Genomic DNA, 21,112 nt, shown 5'->3' on the forward strand with positions numbered 1-21,112 from the left:
TGGGTTAACATCGAGGGGTGTTACATCACGGGAATGGGGAAGGAATTCAACAGCACCTCTCCATCCTATCCAGCATCCTGGCAGAGCGCCATGGAGATTGTCTCTCACAGCTCGGTGGTAGTGCGGTGGTGCGCCATCTTGCTGGACATAAAACTGCACAAAAAATTAGGCCCCTCTCTATCTTTGTTGCACCAAAGGTCCCCATAGAATTCCACAGGTGATGTGCAAAGACTCTAGACGATGCATGAAACACAGTGCAAAACGTAACAAAAAGAACACATTTGGATCTCATTAGGCTAAATAGCTGGTTAATCCATGGAAGAGGGTGTAAGGAACGCATGTAAACTGGCACCACGTGCGCAATAAGTACAGTACTGTGCGCAGACACGCGTGTAAATCAACCTCAACAATCTTCTTCATGCAAAAATATGTTGCACTGGGGTGTTCGTTTTTGTACATACGGTCGTGTGAAGCCGCCCTTAAGGTAACAGTTGTTGCTTCTATATATATTCAAAACTATCTACACCACATATACATTACACATGTGCATTATTCCGGTCAGTGTGAATAATGTGCAGCGCATGGTACATCATCACTTCTACTATTCTGCCCCCTGTTAGGAGGACCCAGTGGTGTTCGGCCAACAAGATCAGGAAGCACCACCTCTAAGACCATCCGAAAGAGACTACGATTCCACCATGTGCTCGGCCGGGGAGCCTACGGGGAAGTCGTGCTGGCAGAAGACACCGTTACGTGCCAGCAGTTTGCTGTAAAGGTCATCAAGAAGAGAGCCCTGCTAGCGGAAGTGGAGCTGGCGGATGTGATGGTGGAGCACCGCGTGTTGCAGCTGACGTCTGGGAGTCCCTTCCTCGTCCATGCAGAATTTGCATTTCAGACCAAGGTATAGTTATTATCACACATCTCCAAACTCCACCGCTATGTGCCCCGTAGATGTGGACATTGTAGTATATCTTCCTATTAACCAACCTCTTACATATCTCTTCTACATTACAGACACACGTTCTGCTTGGATTGGAGTACCTGAGCTGCGGGGACCTGGACCAACTCCTGCAGGTGAAGGGACGGCTTGATGTCAACAGCACCAGATTCTACGCTGCGGAGATGGTGTGCGGCATCCAGCACCTCCACACCATGGGGATCATCCACAGAGATCTGAAGCCCGAGAACATCCTGGTGGCTGAGACGGGCCACGTGAAGATCACCGATTTCGGTCTGGCCTTAGAGAACATGTATGGAGACCGAACGGCCAACGATTATGCTGGAACCGAAGACTATGTTGCTCCTGAGGTGAGAGGAATAGACTCTTCCTACCATTTTTTTTACATAAATGTAATCATGTTCTTGGGTTGTGGATCGTGGAGACAGCAGATGATGTAGAACGTATTTACCAGCTTACTAACTGTTTTCTGTTTATGGCAGATGGACGCCAGAGAGGAATATAACGCCGCCGTCGATTGGTTTTCATTTGGAGTCATCATGAATCAGATGATTACCGGTGAGCGTAAGTATCATCACAAACTCTTCAATGAGTCCACCTCCGGAGCGAAGAACATCATCTTACAGGTGAGCAGGTCACTTTTATTTATTCTTTTTGCTAATGGTGTTGGAATAATTTGTGATGCTTTTATTGTCTTTTCTAGTCAGATTCTTGTAATTATAGTCAGTAATCACAACTACATTTCTTATTTCAGCTCCTTAAGAAAAACCCAGCAAAGCGTCTCGGAGTCAACAGAGACATCCGAAAGCACCGCTTCTTCCAGCAAATCGACTGGATCTCTGTGGAATCCCTGAGGGTGCCCCCACCGCTCATCCCTGAGGTAAGTAAATCAACAGAAATTGAACATCTAGAGCCATTCCATCTGGACGCCGTGGAAGCAGCAGAGGCCAAGGACTTCCATCCGTCATCTAAAGAACAGGCCATGTTCAGAGGGTTTTCATTCTCCACCTTGAAGACCCTCTTAGACACCGACTCTCCCACCACCAGAGCGAGCGGCCCTCCTGAGCCCCCGTGAGAACATCAAGAGGAAGGACGCCGAGGGACCCCTTAGGAGTGTGCCAGCAGTACCACCCAGCTGGCGGTAAGTACAGGCGCCACAACATCTGCGCCCTGTAGAATCATAGGCATGTGCATTATACTAAACACCTTAAAAAAATTGCTTTTGTTTTTTTACCAGTAGATGGATTTCCCCCAACCAATGACAGCAGCAGCTGATGGTGCTGCCACGGGTGAGGGGGAAACACATTGGTGTGCGATGGCCGGCTATTAAGGGGTGGAAGGAGGCCGGATTTTTTTTTTTTCTTAGTGACATCGTAGCACATGTCTATGATTATTTCACATTTACTGGTAATTGCATTTCCTCCCGTCCATCACAGTATTGTAATGAGCGATGGGGAAATGAGGTGAGTGATGGCCGGCTATTAAGGGGTGGAGGAGGCCAGATTTTTTTTTTTTAAGTGATCCAATGATCACAAGTTCAAGTCTCCTGAGCGGCCTAAAAAAAAGATTTGAAAATAAGTGAAAAAGTATTTTTTAATAAAAATATATATATATATTTACTAAAAAAAATTATAAAAAGCAGTCAAAAAGTCGTTCATACTCCAAAATAGTAGAAATAGAAACCATCGGTCAATGACAATAAACAAGCCTCCACACAGCTGCAGCAATAGAAAAATAAAAAAACTCAAAATTATTTAAAAAAAACTATTTCATTTTTTAAATGTCGCCCAACAAAAAGCTATTTAAATTTAGTATCACAATCATACCGACCCACAGAATAAAGTCATCATCTCATTTTTGATGCAATGTGTACATTGTAAAAAACAGACAAAAATAGTGTCATTGCTTTTTTTCCATTTAACTTCACTTAAAAATCTGCAGGAAGTTTTTCAATACATTTTATGGTCCACTAATTGAAAAATAAAAATCGTCCTGTAAAAAACAAGCCATCAGAAATCTACACTGATGGAAAAATGGATTTCAACTTAGACCCCAAGCATCAGTTAGATCATAAGTTACCAAAAATATCAATATTGTAATGTGTTTTCCTCTCCCTGCCACAGTGAGAACTTGAAGGGGTTAGCCCAATAGGCCCAAAGAGAGGTTAGTGTAGTGTAGGTCCCATCTACAAGAGGTCGCCTTGTCGTGGCAGATGGGCTCACATGTTTTGATCAAAATGTGTGCTAAGAACCTCACGAGTTTATGTGTCAGTAGATATAACAATAATGTCATTTAAATTCAGATATTAATTACTTGCAGTAGTGCTGCAGCTGCTTGTATTGTCGCAGCCACGGCATATATGAACCTGCGTGTTCAATTTGTTGGTAGGAAGTGCAGAGTAAATCTGTTTTTTGATATATTTAAAGCGGTGGCTGCCTCCATATTTCTCATGCACCCTCTCCACCCATGTGTCCCACATCCTCATTAGAGAAAGTAACTGAACCCCACTTTCCTGAATGCATTTGGTCTATGCAGCATTTAATGTCTGTACAGTATATTTTTGGTTCATATTGGGTACTGGGTAAAGATTGGTGTAATTATTAGTCAGAAAAGCTTAAGTGGTTCGGGTTGTTTGCTCTTTTCTAACATGCTTAAGTTGGACAATCCCTTTAATGTCTTCCTATTAAGCCTTGCCACATGCAGGACTTTGAAAGGAAGAAATCCATAGCAATCCTGGGAGACCTTCACAAGGCCCAAAGCTATCCTGGTTACCGAACGGTACCCCATGATCTCATCACAGGGGCCATTAAGGATACAGAAGGAGCCTCCTCCCTATTTAGTAACAATGCCCCTCGTGACCCTCTTACAGTTATAATGCCCATTAGACCCCCTTGCAGTGCTATCTGTTATATGCATTTGGAAAAAAAACAAACACATACTGACGTGCGTCTCTTCTCCCATCTCTCGGACTCTGCTGTCTGCGTCACACAAGACTCATTCCAACTTCTAAAAAAAAAAAAATATACTCACCTTGTCCTGGCAGACGGAGTTCAGCGCGGTCGGCCTGCAGTGGGTGTGAGTGAGAGCTGCCCCTGATTGGCTCAGCGCTGAGCCAATCAGAGGCAGCTCTCACTCACACCCACTCACACCCACTGCAGGCCGGCCGCGCTGAACTCCGTCTGCCGGGACAAGGTGAGTATATATATTTTTTTTATTTTTACACATTTCTGGATGAATTGCAGGGAAGGGCTTATATATTTAAGCCCTTTCCGACAATTCATCCCGCGATCGCCCGCAGCGCATTGCTTTCAATGGAGCCGGCTGTATTGCCGGCTCCGTTGAATTCAATGCGCTGGACAGCTCCGGCCCGTTTCTATTGAAACGCGGCTAGGAGCGGTTTTTTTGGGTGATTTTTCGGCCCCGGTCACGTGATTTGCGGATGTGCATCCGTCATGCGATCCGCAAATCGCGGTAAAAAACGCCCGTGTGACTAAGGCCGAACAGAGATATTCGGCATGTGTAAAACAAAAGTATACAAATGCCGATCAACCTGCTTCGGGATCAGAACTTGTTACATCTGGTCAAAAATTTGGCCGAAGTAAAAGGACTCCAACCATCTAGGATTGGCAAAACCAGTTGGTTGGACGGTACTAAGCAACCAATGTACAAAATAATTCCCTAGTGGGGAACTTATTAACACTAGACATGTAATTCTGTATCCACCTGGATATTATAAGGGTAAATGTAGTTGTGGTCGGCACTCTGCTGTCGCACAGAGAAACCAAGCATAAGGAACATAAGTGTCAGCACTGACGCCTGGTGGGAACTTGATTATTCGAGCATATGGTAATTTCTCAAGGTTTAAAAAAAACAAAACAAAAAAAAACAACAAGATTTTTGTAAGAACTTATCATAAAATCTCTTTTTTGTCTTTTTCTTTGGGGGATACAGCATGACCTTGGGTATAGCTTCTGCCACTAGGAGGCGACTCTAAGCATAAAAAGTGTTAACTCCTCCCACGAGCTATAACCCCCTCCAAGCATCATGCTAGCTCAGCTTGTATGCAAGCAGTAGGAGCGGCCAGTAGGATATGATAATAGATAATAAATAACAATAATCAATCTAACACCAAGTGCGACCGAACTGAGAACACTCCAACCAAGAGAAGCATACGTTACCGTTCTAATACCAGACTGGGTGGGTGCTGTGTCCCCCAATGAACAAGACGAGAAAGAGATTTTATGAGAAGTTCTTACAAAAATCTTGTTTTCTCATCTGTATCATTGGGGGACACAGCAAAGACTTTGGGATGTTCTAGAGCAGTACCCAAGGGGATGGGAAAATAAAAGAAGCCGCAGGTGTAAAGAAGCATAACCAGCTTCTTCACCGCGACCAGCGTTAACTGAAGCCTAAGCATCCAGCAAGCTCAGAGACTGAGCATAAAGGAGCCGGAGTAGCGGTCCCAACCCCCCACCGGGAGAAAGCTCTCAATGCAGAGTTTCAGACGAGGCACCTGCTGTCCGAGTAACATGTGCCGGAACACGGCTAGAATGTGCCTGACATGGTGATCCTGTACCGCCGCGGAGCGGAGTCAGTGTGAGGCGCCCACGAAGGGCACGACTTGAACTGACAAGAGGGCCAGACGAAAGCCAAGGCGACTCTGACACTGCGTCAGGGCTGCCTGCAGGGAGCTGCAGGAGGGGCAACGGGAGCTACCGACAGTCCAATGTGTGATGGTGAAAGCACTTCTTTTTTATTATTTTTTCAGACATTAAAAACCAGCAATGGAATACGCGTTTCGGGGAAGAACCCCTTCGTCAGTTCGGCTGGATAGGACTGTGTGATAAGTACAAATAGATAATGGAGGAGTGATTAACAAAGAAAGGGGAGGAGAGGGGAGAGGAAAAAAAAAAAAAATTCATATACATAATGAAGTCTCACAAATGTGTCAATAAGAACAATAAATATATGATGAAAACATCGATCTGAACAGTGATAAGATATATATGAGACAAAAAACATAATATTCTTTCATATTCTTTCATGTACGGATGCTCATATTCTTTTATGTTTTTTGTCTCAATACCTTTATTCTATGGCTCAGTACGATTACTATGATACCAAACTTGTATGGTTTTTTTTGCTGTACTACTTGTATTTTTATTCAAAGACATTTCATTTTTTGATATTATTTTCTTCTGAGTGCGATAACTTTTTTATTTTTCCGTCGACATAGTTGTGCGAGGGCTCATTTTTTGCTACTTCCTGTAGTTTACGTTGGTACCACTTGGGAACAGATACGACCTTTTAGTCGCTTTTTATTGCATTTTTTCTTGGAGACAGGGTGTCCAAAAAAGTACATTTCTCGCTTACTTTCTTTTTTTTCTTTTTCTTGGACGACGTTAACCATGCGGGGTAAATAATGCGTTACTTTGATAAATCACACTTTTACGAACACAGCGATACCAAATATGTAGTTTTATTTCATTATTTAGATTCTTTTATTGAAAATATGGCAGAAGGTGTTTTTTTAAAAAATTTTTTTTTTAAATATTACTTGTTTTTAAAAAATTAGTAAAACTTTATTGTTATTTTTGCTTTTTTTATAGTCCCCACAGAGAACCACAACATGTGATGTTTCCATCGCTCCTGCAGTATGATGTAATGTAATAGCATTACATCATACTGCGATTGGACAGGCAGTCTATCAAGCCCCCCCATGGGGATAGCTTGACAGGCATACTGCCAAGACAGTTACGGGGCCTTTCAGAAGGCCCCGGGCTGCCATGACACCCGCACGGCTCCCTGCGATCATTCGGCGGATTTAAATGCCTTTGTCAGAATTGACAGTGGCATTTAAATGGGTAACAGCCGGGATCGGCCACCTGGCCGATTGCAACTCTTGCCGCCGAGTGTCGGGTGTAATAAGCAGCCTGCATCTGAGATGTATTAAAAGAGATAGCCGTGCGATCTCTCTTCATACATACCCCGACCCCGCAGGACATAACTGTACATCCTATAGCGGGAAAAGGTTAATGTTTCCCAAATCCTCAGCATTTTAACAATGTTATAGTTATTGGACCAGGAATGGACCATACCGGTATTAAACATATTGTTTTGACCCCTAGTTCCCGTGGAGACAAGATGCACCAGTACCTATTAAATGTGAACTGCACAATGTGATATCACATAAGTAAATTCTACCACACAGGGCGGAGTCTGACCGGCGATGTAGACGGCCGCAACTCCGAGCAGCTCCCAGAGAACCCTGCAAAAGATCCTGTCAGCGGGACTCAGAACGGCCGAAAAACGGCCACAAGTAAAGCGACAGCACAGCGGAGACCATCGGAGAAGGAGCGGGCACTAGAGGAGAAGATGCCGCGCGGCAAAGAGCGGGGAAAGATAGAAGAAGCCGGCGGCCGCCAAAAACAAGATGGCGCCGGCGGGAGAGAGCCGCGGACACTCATACCGCGCCTCAGTACAGCCAACACGGAGGCAGCGAGGAAATTAGCACGGTATGCCAGGGAGGAGAGAGATGGAGAAGAAGAGGAAATAAGCCCGGGGCAGCAGAGGGGAGACACAGAGGAGCGGGGGAGCCCACAGATAAGAAAGAAAACGGCGGGAGCAGAAAGAGAGGAGGGAGCCATATGTCAAGAAGGCAAAGTAGAGGGGAGAGGGGGCAAAGCAAGCAGAATAAAAGACCCTAATTTAGAAGAAAGCAAGCAAGACAGTACTGCACAAACATCTGAAAATAAAAGACAAGACACTGTGCCCAAAATGATAAACTCCAGCAGCAGAGAAATAAACAGTACAAACACAGAAAAATACTGCCTGCAGGATGATGCAAGCAACATAAATGAAACAGACCAAGAAATACAAGATGGCATGCGCATCACAAGCATACCTGAAAACAGGGCACAAAAAGGCATAGATAATGCAAGAACATGCAATAAAAGTACACAAGACAAGACAAATAATATGAGTACTACAGACAACCGCATGCAAAACAGCAAAAACTATGCAAGTACAACCGCCAGCTGTGCACAAGATACCATAAATAACGCAGGTGACCCTGACACAAATAACCAAGAACCAAAAGATGCAAGAGGCGTCAGAGAACCCACGCTAAAAGACATTTTTGGAGAAATCACCAAATGCAATGCATCGCTGAATAATCTCAACATGCAAATGGGTGCGATGCAAACGAATGTAAACCTGCTGCGACACGACGTGCAAAAAATAGCAGAGCGTCTGACAGAAACCGAACAACGTGTAAGCGACGTGGAAGACGCAATACAGCCAATGCAACGAGATATGGAGAAAAACCTGCAAGATATACAATATCTACAGAACAAAGTAGACAACCTAGAAAATAGGTCAAGAAGGAACAACGTGCGGATTGTGGGCCTCCCAGAAAAAGCGGAAGGAAGAAACCCAGCAGAATTCATGGAAACATGGCTGACTGAACTATTCGGAAGAAACATCCTCACCGCGATGTTCGCAATTGAAAGAGCCCATCGTGTCCCCACACGGCCCCTCCCCCCAAGGGCCCCCCCAAGACCAATGATTATGAAAATATTACACTACAGAGATCGTGACATCATACTCCAAAAAGCCCGCGAGAAGGGCGAAATCCAATTTAATGGCGCAAAAGTCTCCTTCTTCCCGGATTTTTCTATGGAGATTCAAAAGAAACGCGCAACATTTATAGAAATAAAACGCCGACTGCGAAATCTACAAGTGCCATACGCGATGTTATACCCCGCCAAATTGAGGGTGGCGGCACTGGGCGCAACACACTTCTTCGAAAGCCCAAAGGAAGCCGGCACCTGGATAGATCACAACGAAATGGAAATCCGAAGGGGACAAACACAGCGCAAATCACCGCGAAGAGATAATACTTAAAGAAATGTTTAATTTAAGGGACCCCAAAATTTTTGAGAGGAGCTTCTGGGAAGACAGGACACATCGTTCGGAAGAATTAAGGACTGGTACCCCGATCCGAGTGGAAGACAACGGATCAGTGAGTTATATGTTGGGGATGTTCGTTGTTTGGTCTCTCTCTCGTATGTTGGGGAAATGTTAAATAATATACAGGTAGAAGAGGTAATGATAGGCGGTAGAAACATAGGACAGGGGGGGGTAAGGGGAAAGAATGCTAGCATAAATGTACAGATGATAAGAATACTGGAAATAACAGAAATATGTAAGGTAAAAGAAGATACATGCAAATGCTGGAGGCGGAGACGGAGAATGGGTAAAACTGTATGCATATATGTGGGGAGGGATACGGGCGTAATGTTGATACAGAGATATGGATCCTCCCAGTGCGGCTCACTCACAGACATAATAAAGAACAGCAAACACCAGAAAATAAAAACCCTGAGGAAGGTAAAGAGCAAGAACAATGAGTAGGAAAGTCAGGATTGTTTCGTGGAATGTGCGGGGCATGAGTGACCAGACGAAACGCTCGGCAATATTACAGGTAATTAAGGAGCAGGGTCCGGCTATTATATGCCTGCAGGAAACGCACTTGTCTAAAGAAACCATAGATACACTCAAAGTGGGGGGAATGGGACAAAACTTCCACTCTACACATACAAGATACTCCAGGGGGGTCAGCATAGTAGTGCACAAAAACATACCGTTTAAATGCCTCGCGCAAAAAATAGACCCAGAGGGCCGATTCATATGCCTACACTGTAGGATATACAATTACACATGTATCCTGGCCTCGGTATACATCCCGCCCCCATATAACAACACAGTAATGCGGCAAATAGTAGGATTTACAAATGACATACCAGATGCACCAATCCTAATAATAGGCGACTTTAACTCGGTAATTAACCCCGCACAGGATAGACTAAGGACAGAAAATATAAATGAGGAAAGGAACCTAACATCACTGGGCCGATTGTTAAAGGAGATGTCCCGCGCCGAAACGGGTTTTTTTTTTTTTAAACCCCCCCCCCGTTCGGCGCGAGACAACCCCGATGCAGGGGTTAAAAAAACCACCCGCACAGCGCTTACCTGAATCCCGGCGGTCCGGCGTCTTCATACTCACCTGCTGAAGATGGCCGCCGGGATCCTCTATCTTCATGGACCGCAGGGCTTCTGTGCGGTCCATTGCCGATTCCAGCCTCCTGATTGGCTGGAATCGGCACGTGACGGGGCGGAGCTACACGGAGCTACACGGAGCCCCATAGAGAAGAGGAGAAGACCCGGACTGCGCAAGCGCGGCTAATTTGGCCATCGGAGGGCGAAAATTAGTCGGCACCATGGAGACGAGGACGCCAGCAACGGAGCAGGTAAGTATAAAACTTTTTATAACTTCTGTATGGCTCATAATTAATGCACAATGTACATTACAAAGTGCATTATTATGGCCATGCAGAAGTGTACAGACCCACTTGCTGCCTCGGGACAACCCCTTTAAACGAAATATCACTAATAGACATATGGCGAACACGACAGCCCACAAATAAACAATATTCATGTTATTCGTCCACACATCAATCCCTATCCAGGATAGACCTAGCAATAGGGAACACTAGGCTATACAGTGACATAACCGCAATAGAATACCTGCCGAGGGTTGTTTCTGATCACTCCATGCTACGCTTAGATCTACAACATAGCAACGCCGCCAACTACACCCAGAGACGGTGGAAATTAAACCCGCACTGGCTAAATCTATTAAATAAAGAAAATGGGAAAATAGCCCTAACGGAATATTTTGAACTAAATAAAGGCACTACAAGTGTGACGGTCAGCTGGGAGGCCATGAAAGCATACATGAGGGGGGTCTATATACAGCAGATCACACAGGCAAAAAAGGGACACAGAGAGAGAGGGCAGAAACTACAGGTAAAAATGAAGGAAACGGAAGAAAATCACATAAAAGAGAATACCATAACAACACTTAACATATGGAAAGAAGCCCAGGAGGCACTTCATAAATATACACTAGAAGCAGCAGCCACCAAAAATGGGTTCAGGAAGCAGGCATACTATGAGGAAGGAGAAAGAACAGGGCACATGCTGGCAGTCATAGCCCGAGCACAAACTAGCCCCACATACATTATTGAATTGAAAAACGTACAAGGCGAAATTGTTAGGGACACAGCATCCATAAGAGAGACTGCGCGGGAATATTACTCCTCCTTATACTCCTCAAAGCTGGATAAACCAACAGAACAAATTGAGGAATATCTGGAGGGGATAGCAACACGGAGGCTGACGGAAGAACAGAGAGAATTCTTAGATGCACCAATAGACTTAGAGGAACTACAAGAGGCAGTGAAAGATATGCAAAACAACAAGGCCCCAGGGGAGGACGGCTTCCCCATAGAATTCTATAAACAATACGCAGATATTCTATTGCCACACCTGTTAGAGACAATGGAGGAGGCAGAACAGAAAGGAGAACTACCAAAAACAATGAGAAAGGCCAAAATAACAATTATATTAAAACCAGAAAAGGACCCCCTGTTGATGGACTCATATAGGCCAATATCGCTGCTGAACGCAGACGTTAAAATAATAGCTAAAGTCCTAGCTAATAGACTATCTAGAGTGGCCCCCGCCCTGGTGCACCCGGATCAGAGCGGGTTTATACCAGCAAGATCAACAGCAACAAACATCCGCAGAGTATTCCTAAACTTACAAATACCAGTAGACAACACCGGAGATAGAATCCTATGTTCATTAGACGCAGCTAAGGCGTTTGATAGCGTCGAATGGCAATACTTATGGAAAGTCTTAGAAAAAATGGGATGCGGCACAACATTTGTGAGACGGGTAAAACTCCTATACACTGGAGTGGAGGCGGATGTACTCGTTAACGGGGGGTCCTCAGAGACATTTCCATTATACAGAGGGACAAGACAGGGGTGCCCATTGTCACCTCTCTTGTTCGCACTAGCAATAGAGCCCCTAGCGTGCAAAATAAGAACACACCAGGGAATAACGGGGTTTCAAAGAGAAAACACAGAGGAGAAAATTGCCCTGTACGCAGATGATATGCTGCTGTTCCTGGGGGATAGTGGAGAGTCCCTAGAAACAACTATGCAAACAATAAAAGAATTTGGGACTTTCTCGGGACTATCCATCAACTGGAATAAATCGGAAATACTCCCAATAGATAACCCCGAGATGCAAATCACTAACAGAGAAATAACCCTGAAATGTACACCAACAATTAAATACCTGGGAGTTAAAATCACCAGAAAAGTCAGCGAATACGCAAAAATAAATTTAGAACCACTCATGGAAAAGTGGAAACAAAAGTTACACATATGGCGCAAACTGCCTATGACAATTATAGGAAGAGCGAATTTAATAAAAATGATATGGATGCCGCAACTGCTATATCTAATACACAATGCCCCCCACGGGATAACACAAAAATTCTTTTATAAAGTCAGGGGACTATTCAGGGAACTTATATGGGGGGGGAAGACGCCTAGGATTAAACTGGAATTGCTATATAATTCCAAAGAAAAAGGCGGACTGGCCCTACCCAATCCGTTTGCGTATCTCATGGCCTCCCAGCTACAACACCTTAGGGCAGACCTGGGCAAAGCACGGCCCGCGGGCCACATCCGGCCCGCTGAATAGCTCGGACCGGCCCGCAAAGAGTGTCCTGGTGACTCACCAATGAGTCCGGTGTCAGCAACGGGAAGCAGCGAAACTATGCACTCCGAAGCCTTGTCCATTTTGTTCACTTCTGTGCTGTGCTAATAGTTATTCAGGCCTTACTTATTCAAGCACCTCTACCAATGACGTAGGCTTGAATAACTTTATTAAACAGCACATAAGTTAACAAAATGGACAAGGCTTCGGAGTTTGTAGTTTCACTGCTTCCCGATGCTGAGTAAGTGATGCCACTGTAACTTCTGAGTGCCAGGATGCTAGTTGCGGACCTTGGGGAGTGCCAGGACAATCGTTCCACGCTCGTCATTGGTAAGTGTCAGGACTTTTCCCTTTGCATTGTAATTAGAATAATAATACTAATAATATTCACTTTTTAATCTCTCTTCTTGGGGCAGCTCTCTGTGCCCTCTCCTAGGAGCATACTACTGTGTATTAAAAAAATCTATTTTCCGAGGTTAGCTGTTAACCCTTAAATATGGCGGCTAACATTAAAAAAAGAAAAATTGATGCAGAATGCCGAGTTTTTAACAAAGAATGGACTTCTAAATATCTATTTACTGAAACCAAAGGTAAAGCTGTGTGTTTTGTTTGTGGAGAGCAGATAGCTGTATTTAAAGATTACAATTTGCATCGCCATTATGAGACTAAACACGGAGAGAAATACAAGAACTTGACGGAGGCAGAGCGGGCACGGGTATCTGAAGATTTGCTAGATATTACAGCGCCATTCATTTTCAATGGCGGCCGTATTCTGGCCGCAAATCGGGCGGCTGGAATACGGCCCCATTAAGGCAATGTGCATGGAGCCTTCGTATGTTGGTCTGGCCCTCTAAAACCATTCCAATTTCTCATGTGGCCCCATGGGAAAATTAATTGCCCACCCCTGCCTTAGGGGGTGGGAGACGGAAGAGGTACAGGAAGCCAGTTTCGGGATCCTTAAAGACTTCTTTGATGGGTCACATTTGTTTGAAACTCTGGAATGTGGAACATTTAAAAGAGATGGCCAGAACGCCCCCACACTATTACTTATACACAAAGTATGGTGGAAGGCCAGAGATATGCTTGGTATAACAGGCTGTACACAACACACCCCCATATGGAACAATCCACATCTACCAGAGATTAACAAGCTACAAGGCTTCCAGGGATGGAAAAACAGGGGAGTCAGAAGGATGGGACAGATACTGGAGGGGGGAGAGCTGAAAACACTTGAACAGCTAAGACAGAACTACGACATTCCTAATAGGGACTTTTACAAATATTTACAGCTTAGGCATGCTATACAAGCAGAGAAGAGCACGGCAGAGATAACAGTGTCAACAAATGCAGTGGCGGACATAATAGGGAAGGCTACCACCACAGCCGGGAAAATATCTATATTATATTCCTATATACAGGATACGGTTAATGCACACAACCCGATACTAACAAAAGCAAAATGGGAAGCAGACATAGGTCCCATTGAGGAGTCGCACTGGGAGGAGATCCTGCAAATGACACCCAAACTATCTCTAAGTGAAGCGCACAGAATATCACAAATATTCCTAATACATAGAGTTTACCGTACTCCGGCCTTTCTGCATAACATAGGTATAAGAACCTCCCCAATATGTGTAAGGTGCAGGGCCCACACGGCGGACCTAATCCACATGCTATGGAGATGCCCGAAACTGCACAGATACTGGGCGGAAGTACGGGATGCAATAAACGCAGCATTCGGCATAGACATGGATTTCACACCATACGTGTGTATCCTAGGATATACGCATGACCTCGTGTTAGATGATAATGAAAAACTGGCGGTATCCAGACTATTATATATAGCTAGAAAGACAATAGCTCAACACTGGCTAGATGAAGAGCCGCCTACGCTAGGGGAATTCAAAAATAAGGTCAATCAAATTTTACCATGGGAAAAAAGTATATATACTAAACGCAAGACCAGCCAAAAATACTATGATATATGGCTGAGATGGATACACGCCCAGAGCCAGACGAGGAATGATGGAACCAATATATGAGAAGTGGGGGGGTGAGCCGTGTGGGTTGGCACCAACGGGTTGGGGATCTGACCCGGGAGAGGAGAAGAGGTAAATAAGACACAGTAAAACAGGCATATGCCATATATAACGTTTATTGAACAAAATAGAGCTGCTCACAAGACTAGTATACTGGAAAAACAAACTAGAAAGAATTGGGAGGACAGGATAAGATAATATAAAGGGGAGAAGGAGAGACCAGACAACGGGCAATGATATACTGCTACCCCTTGTAAGTAGCAAAAACAATCACCGAACCAATAGGATGACAAGAAAAAGAAGACAAAAGAAGATAAGCGGCACGGAGAATGAAGAACAAACAACGAAGAATGAAGAACAAACGACGACACTAGAAACTGTTAATACCACCTAAGATAGACTGAGGAGATACAGAGACCTGTCATTTAAAGGACTAAATGTCGAGAGAGAGACTTTAGGGGCGGGGGGAGGGGGGAAGGGGTGGGAGGGGGGGGGGACAGGGAAACAGTTATAAGTACAAAAATGCTACAAAGACATGTAAAAGATGAAAAGTTGAATAAAAATATTTTCAATCAAAAAAAACAAACATATTGTTTTACTTATCAATGCTGTACAAACAACAACAGTACAAGTTTTAACTCTCAGGATGGCTAAATAGCTAAGAGATATACACACCCCGCTGGAACGCACCGTTTGGAGTTCATGACGCTCCAGGGACGCCACTCAATGTTCAGTGGAATGCACGCTGGAACGCAGCATCATTCCATGGCGCCGTGTGACGTGAACTAAGAGCGCCCACTCGGGATAATGTTCCATATGTCTGATATCAATAGTTACATCACAACTACATGCCGCGACAGTACCCAGGCGAGCGAGCTCGGGGAGACACCTCGTTCATATAAGGCTAGCAGTAACGGACGCCAGCGTCACCATGTTATGATGCGTGGCATCATCAATGTGGGACGTACCGCGAGAACAGCGCCAGTACACCACTCCCCTATGAAGGAAATACCAACTAGTATAAAAGTAAGTCCTGTTACCCTCTTTAGTATGCTTGATAAAGGGGCACATACCGCCCTGAACCACGTTGCATCGTCTGCTTTATTACCTGTACCCAGTGATTTGTCTACCTACCTGTATTTATTGCTATTTGGTCAATTAAAATCCCCCTTTCTGGATGACAATTGTTTTGGATAAACTTACCTGGCCTGCAGTCCATTTGGGGAGGTCTCAAGGACATGAGAACTCCCATCTAAGTAAGTTTTCCATTTATCGGACTGTTTTTATGTTATCCTTATGAGCGCCGGACAACCAAACTAAACTAAATTATAGAGCTTACAGGGCAGGTTCTGAGGAGTCCGGGGGTGTCGTTTTTAAACTCACCCGGCTTGTTTCTGCGCCATCATATGTGGAAGTGGCACAAGTAGACTCATGTCTGCAGACTGTGCAAGGAAATACATATTGCTCTCTATGGAAGTGGACACACAGCTGTAGAGATGGGTCCGCTGGTGCCGACTTCCATGGGGAACAGCAGGGGAACAGGGAGCTAGGTAATTATATCATTCTTGGGCCCCTCGGAACCTACCCTACGAGTAGTAGAACTTAGTTTATGGTGCTTTTAGGTGGTGACAGATTCCCTTTAAAATGTTCCCATACATATTATATGAAGATCAATTTTAGCAGGACCAGACTACTATTTCATGTGTACGGGGATGTCCCAACTCTACCCTGACAAGGGTAAGTGCGATCAGGCATGATGGATCTCAACATAGCACTTCCTACGTGTGTGTCAGAAGGAATAGCTGTCACCCAGGCAACCATTTGGTCAACTACTGTCTAAGGTGTGAGACCAGCGATAGCCTTCATCATAAACACATGCAATACGTAATTGAATTGCAGACATGAAAAATATGCAAACTTTCCACAAGAAATAAAAGAACTCACCAAGCCATAGAAATCCGGGGATCCAGATAGTTCAGCTTGGAGGACGAGGCCATCTGTTTCTTGTCTTCTCTGTCAGTCTCCTGTACCTCCAAGTTCAGCAGCTGCTCTTCCATTCTCACGACAACTTTCTTCTTGCTTTCCAGAAGTCTAAGATGAAAGGAAGTCATCAGGTGCCGCATCCATAGAAAGATTTCTCCAAGTGACTGTTAGGGTAAAGCCGTACATTACGGATCTGACACTGATTTTCGCAGTGGCAAAATCTGCACTAAGTAGTGCCAAGATTTTGTGAAGTCCCATCTACATTGCTTGTACTGTGACACACCGCAGATTTACCGCACACAATTCAGCAGCAGTAAATGCGTATTCTACGTCAGGCCTTACACTGAGGGTGGTTTGCCACACAGCGCTTTTTGGAATAACTCAACTGCAGTTCTTTGAGGCCAACCCAGTAATGGATTCCAGTAGAAAGGAGGAATCTAAGTCCTTCGTTTAAAGGAATTGTATCAAGACCTAAAGTTATCCCGCGTCTCCTGGATAGGGAATAACCTTATAACTGCAGTGGTGGTCCAACCGCTTGGACTCCCACCCAGCCCGAAAATAGAGTTTCTGAAAATCCCTACATGAATGGAGAGGAGATTGCGCATGTGCAGCACCATTCTATTCATTCAATGACAATGCTGAAATTGTATAAACGCCGAGCAATCTCCAGTGCTGTCATTTAAATGAATTGGTAGTAGACATGCAAGATCTCTGCTGTGGTGGGACCATAAGGACCCCAGTTCTTGAGATCAGTGGAAGTCCCAGTGGTTGGATCCCCACAGTCAAAGTTTTCACCTGCACCAGTTTTGATGAATTTTCCTCCCAGCATCACATGTCGTCATTACAGCTCGTATGAACTGATCATAATGGTAGCTGATATACGGAATCCTAAGGATTAATACACAGGGGGATCTGGAAGGAAAAATTCCATTAGAAATAGCTGCACGCTCATTTACATGGTGCACACCACAATCGTAACCCTATTATGATGACAATTAGGGCATCCTACATACTACACCAGCTTCTCCAGGTCATTTCCCGCAGCTTCTTTCAGCGCCTTCTTTGTTTATGAAATTTGTTCTTTTCTGGCCTCAATCTGTAGAAATAGAAGAGAAGACAAAGGGGTTGTCCAGTTGTAAACCACTGATGACCTGTCCTTAAGATAGACAATCAATAGTAGATTAGTGGGGTCTGCTGCCCGGACCCCCACCAATCTGCTGTTTGCTGGGACGATATGCTTGTACACTAGCTAATCTCTACAAGAAGCAGACAGCTCTGTTTCCACAGCAGTGGCCCGGCCTCATATTGCAGGCTAAGTTCCCATTGAAATGAATAGCCTTAAATACCAAACCTCCCCACTGCAGTGGGAACAGAGCTGTCTGCTTCCTGCAGAAGTCATATGAGAGCAGGTGAGCATCGGCCGCTGAATAGCTGATCAGTTGGAGCCCCATCAATCTACTACTGGTGGCCTAGCTCAAGGATAGGACAGCAATAGTTTACACATGGACAACCCCTTTAAGTAAATTGCACTACGTTATTGGTATAAATGATTGGAAACCAGAGGCTGAAACCCGTGCAAACGCAACATTTCCTACAGTTGAGGCTTTGCTACAGTTAAATTCAGTCTATACAATCCTCTGCAATCCAAGTCTGGACCCCAAGATGATACATTGTAGCAAACTGTCAGCACAGAAGATAGATTGATACTGACATTTAGGACACAGAGGATTGAGTAGACTGGATACACAGCTGTGGAAAGTATTACGTTTGTACATGCTTTTAGTCTTTGGATGTAAAGAAGAAAGATGAAACAATACCTCTGCAGCGCCACCTATTGGATGGCAGCATTCTTTTAAATGAATGCTTGACCCGTAATATATAGTTATATAAAGGGTTAAGCATTGATTTGAAGGAATGCTGCCATCCAGTAGCTGACGCTGCAGAGATATTGTTCCATCTTCCTTATGTACATATTACCCAGAGGAGCATGGATGGCCTTATGCATCTCCTCACTCACCTTTTTGGTGCTCTCTACCTAAGGAGTGATGTTACCCCTTCCGAACTGGATGTAAAGAAGAATTTCCCCTTTACTGACAGCAAAACGATGATCTGACACAATGAGTTAGTAAACAAATTGTAGAACTTTCGTTACACAATGGTGGATCAGCCATCTGCAGCCGGCGGCTCTCCCGCTGTTCTGTAACCGCAGTGTGATGGGAGTTACATATCACAGACCACTTTATGTAGTAGTACAAGTATATTGTTAGGGTTTTATATAAATTAAGCTTCAATGATATAAAACCCTAACAATGTACTTGTACTACTACATAAAGTGGACTGTGATATGTAACTCCCATCACACTGCGGTTAAAGAACAGCAGGAGAGCCGCCGGCTGCAGATGGCTGATCCACCATGTTATTGGTGACTGCGAGTGACATTATATTTCCTGCCCACCTCTGATCTCTTTCCTTTGGGTTTCTTCGCATTTTTGATGTTTTGTAGCATGCGACATTGCGAGTCAAGAACCTTGCGGGCTTCGCGAAATGCCCGCAACTTGTGATGTTTTGCAGCCCATGTTTTCCTAAGGAGCCTTCCTCTCTGTTGCATCGTATGAAAATGTGCGGTGTGATGAACCTTTTACAGTAGGAAATCCTATTGGAAGAGCCCTAAACTAAGCCCTAGCTGCAGAAAACAAAAACACTTACATCACCTAAGAAGCGCTGTCAGCTCCACTGCATCTTCTCCCCGATCCCCGACACTTGTCTTCAGGCAAGTCTTCTGGCTGGGGATTGGAAATTCCCCGCCTCCAGGAAACGCTGGCTCTGATTGGCTGAGCACCACACAGCAAATTATCTTCCTATGTATAATATGACCAAACGGACTGGGACAGAAGACCTCTTGGGAGCGGTGGGTTTGCGTGGAAGATGACCACTTTGCTGTCTCTGTACGTTGGTCTGCAGGGATTCTGTAGACTTGTTGCATCAATGATGATCTCTGATGAAAACAAGTGTAAGATTGACTCCAACAACCATCAGAATAAAGGATTCAAGGAGGCAGTCATCACAAAAAAGCAGAGATTCGGGACAATGTGCCAGCACGCTGCTGTCAGGAGCTGCACACCAACTGTGGACAATATAAGGACCATTATCTGCTTTGCAACCAGTGATTACGACTGCGGAGAAGACAAATACATTGAAGGAGCAGAGCTGAATTCACTGAACACACCAACGTGTTGTGCGATTAAGGCTAGGGCCACGTGGCGGCACGGGTGGCAAGTTGCTGCGAGCCGCAGATCGACAAAAGTTCCAGTCTTGGTGTCTATTGTTTTGCGAGCTGCAGGTGGCAAGAATTTGTGAGATGTGCTGCAACCGCATTGGCACTAATGAGAGACTGAAGTGGAAGGGTTACACAAAGATCTTTGGTCATGTGACCCATGCTGCCGTGTAACCATAGCCTTAATATTGATAACTCGCTTGGCTCTACTACATCTCTACACAATAATCATGTTTTGAAACCTTGGAGACCATGACGACTTATTCCCTAAGAGGAAAATCCCTTAGTAGGCAGCCATATGTGTTTTCACGACCCCCAATACTATATCTGTATGCAGCCCACCGTGTGTGTATAAAGCCTAGGGCTCCAGTGGCCATCTATATCGTTAACTGCTGAGCATGCAGCAAGACGTGACAGCTCTCACCTCCCAAGTAAAGAACTTTTACACGGCTTGTCCCACAATTGGGGAGTGTAAGAAGTACAACCATCAGCCAACAAACAAGTCAACGCTCATTTGTCCGCTGATCCTTGACTTTCAACAAGCATAAAATTGCTGACTGGTCATCTGTATGTCTCCCTGTGTGAGTGGGTTTGGTACACAAAATGGCCCTGGAATAAAACTATAAAGTGGGCCCATATTGTAGCTGGGGCCAAATTAGCAGCAAGTGGGATGAACACAAGTAGGCAGGCGTCAGCAAACCGCCAGCTGCAGCACTGCTGACTGTAGGAGGGGAGAAATCTATGCGTCGTGGATAGCTCACTGCAGCAGATCTTCTACGAAGCACAGAACATGTTAGAGCTGCAGGTATATATTAAGGTGCCGCCTATTTCTACCCTTTAGGCCTCCACCACATCAATGATCATCATCGGCTGGCTTCTCTTAACCCCTTATTGTTTTCATGTCCTGGGTGTTTGGGCTTCATTCTGCAGGGCCGTGAAAACACACTGGCCCTGTAGAGCAAAGCCCCGGGGTTGGGATTGTGACAGCTCCCGCCTCTAAGCTACCGGAGGTACTGAATAAAACCACTACAAGGATTAATATAACTAATAACAATATATGACAGCCAAAAAATACCTACAGACTGTGACCACATAATACCCCTAAAGTGTTACTGAAAAAAAGTATACAAGGACCAATGTTACACCCATACTGTGGCCATAGAGAGGTAGATACCAGTTCACAGCACCAGTATAATGGATCTCGACAGGCTGTGTAAGTGA

The 21,112-nt window shown here is 44.7% G+C and overlaps 1 long non-coding RNA gene across 2 annotated transcripts in view; it reads right to left on the reverse strand.

Moving 5' to 3' along the window:
* Positions 1-17,415: 17,415 nt before the first annotated feature.
* The window catches only part of LOC136594892 (uncharacterized), a 38,815-nt gene continuing 35,118 nt past the window's right edge, over positions 17,416-21,112 (reverse strand). Inside the window, exons 1-3 of one of the 2 annotated variants that reach the window (XR_010788622.1) lie at positions 19,324-19,607; positions 17,631-17,713; positions 17,416-17,529 (exon numbers count right to left, since the gene is read on the reverse strand). This is a non-coding gene — a long non-coding RNA (uncharacterized lncRNA). Of the gene's footprint in view, positions 17,530-17,630; positions 17,714-19,323; positions 19,608-21,112 lie in introns of those variants that run through there. The other variant, XR_010788621.1, reaches the window with a different exon arrangement.

This window comes from Eleutherodactylus coqui, unplaced genomic scaffold, assembly GCF_035609145.1.
Source record: "Eleutherodactylus coqui strain aEleCoq1 unplaced genomic scaffold, aEleCoq1.hap1 HAP1_SCAFFOLD_109, whole genome shotgun sequence".
NCBI lineage: Eukaryota > Metazoa > Chordata > Amphibia > Anura > Eleutherodactylidae > Eleutherodactylus > Eleutherodactylus coqui.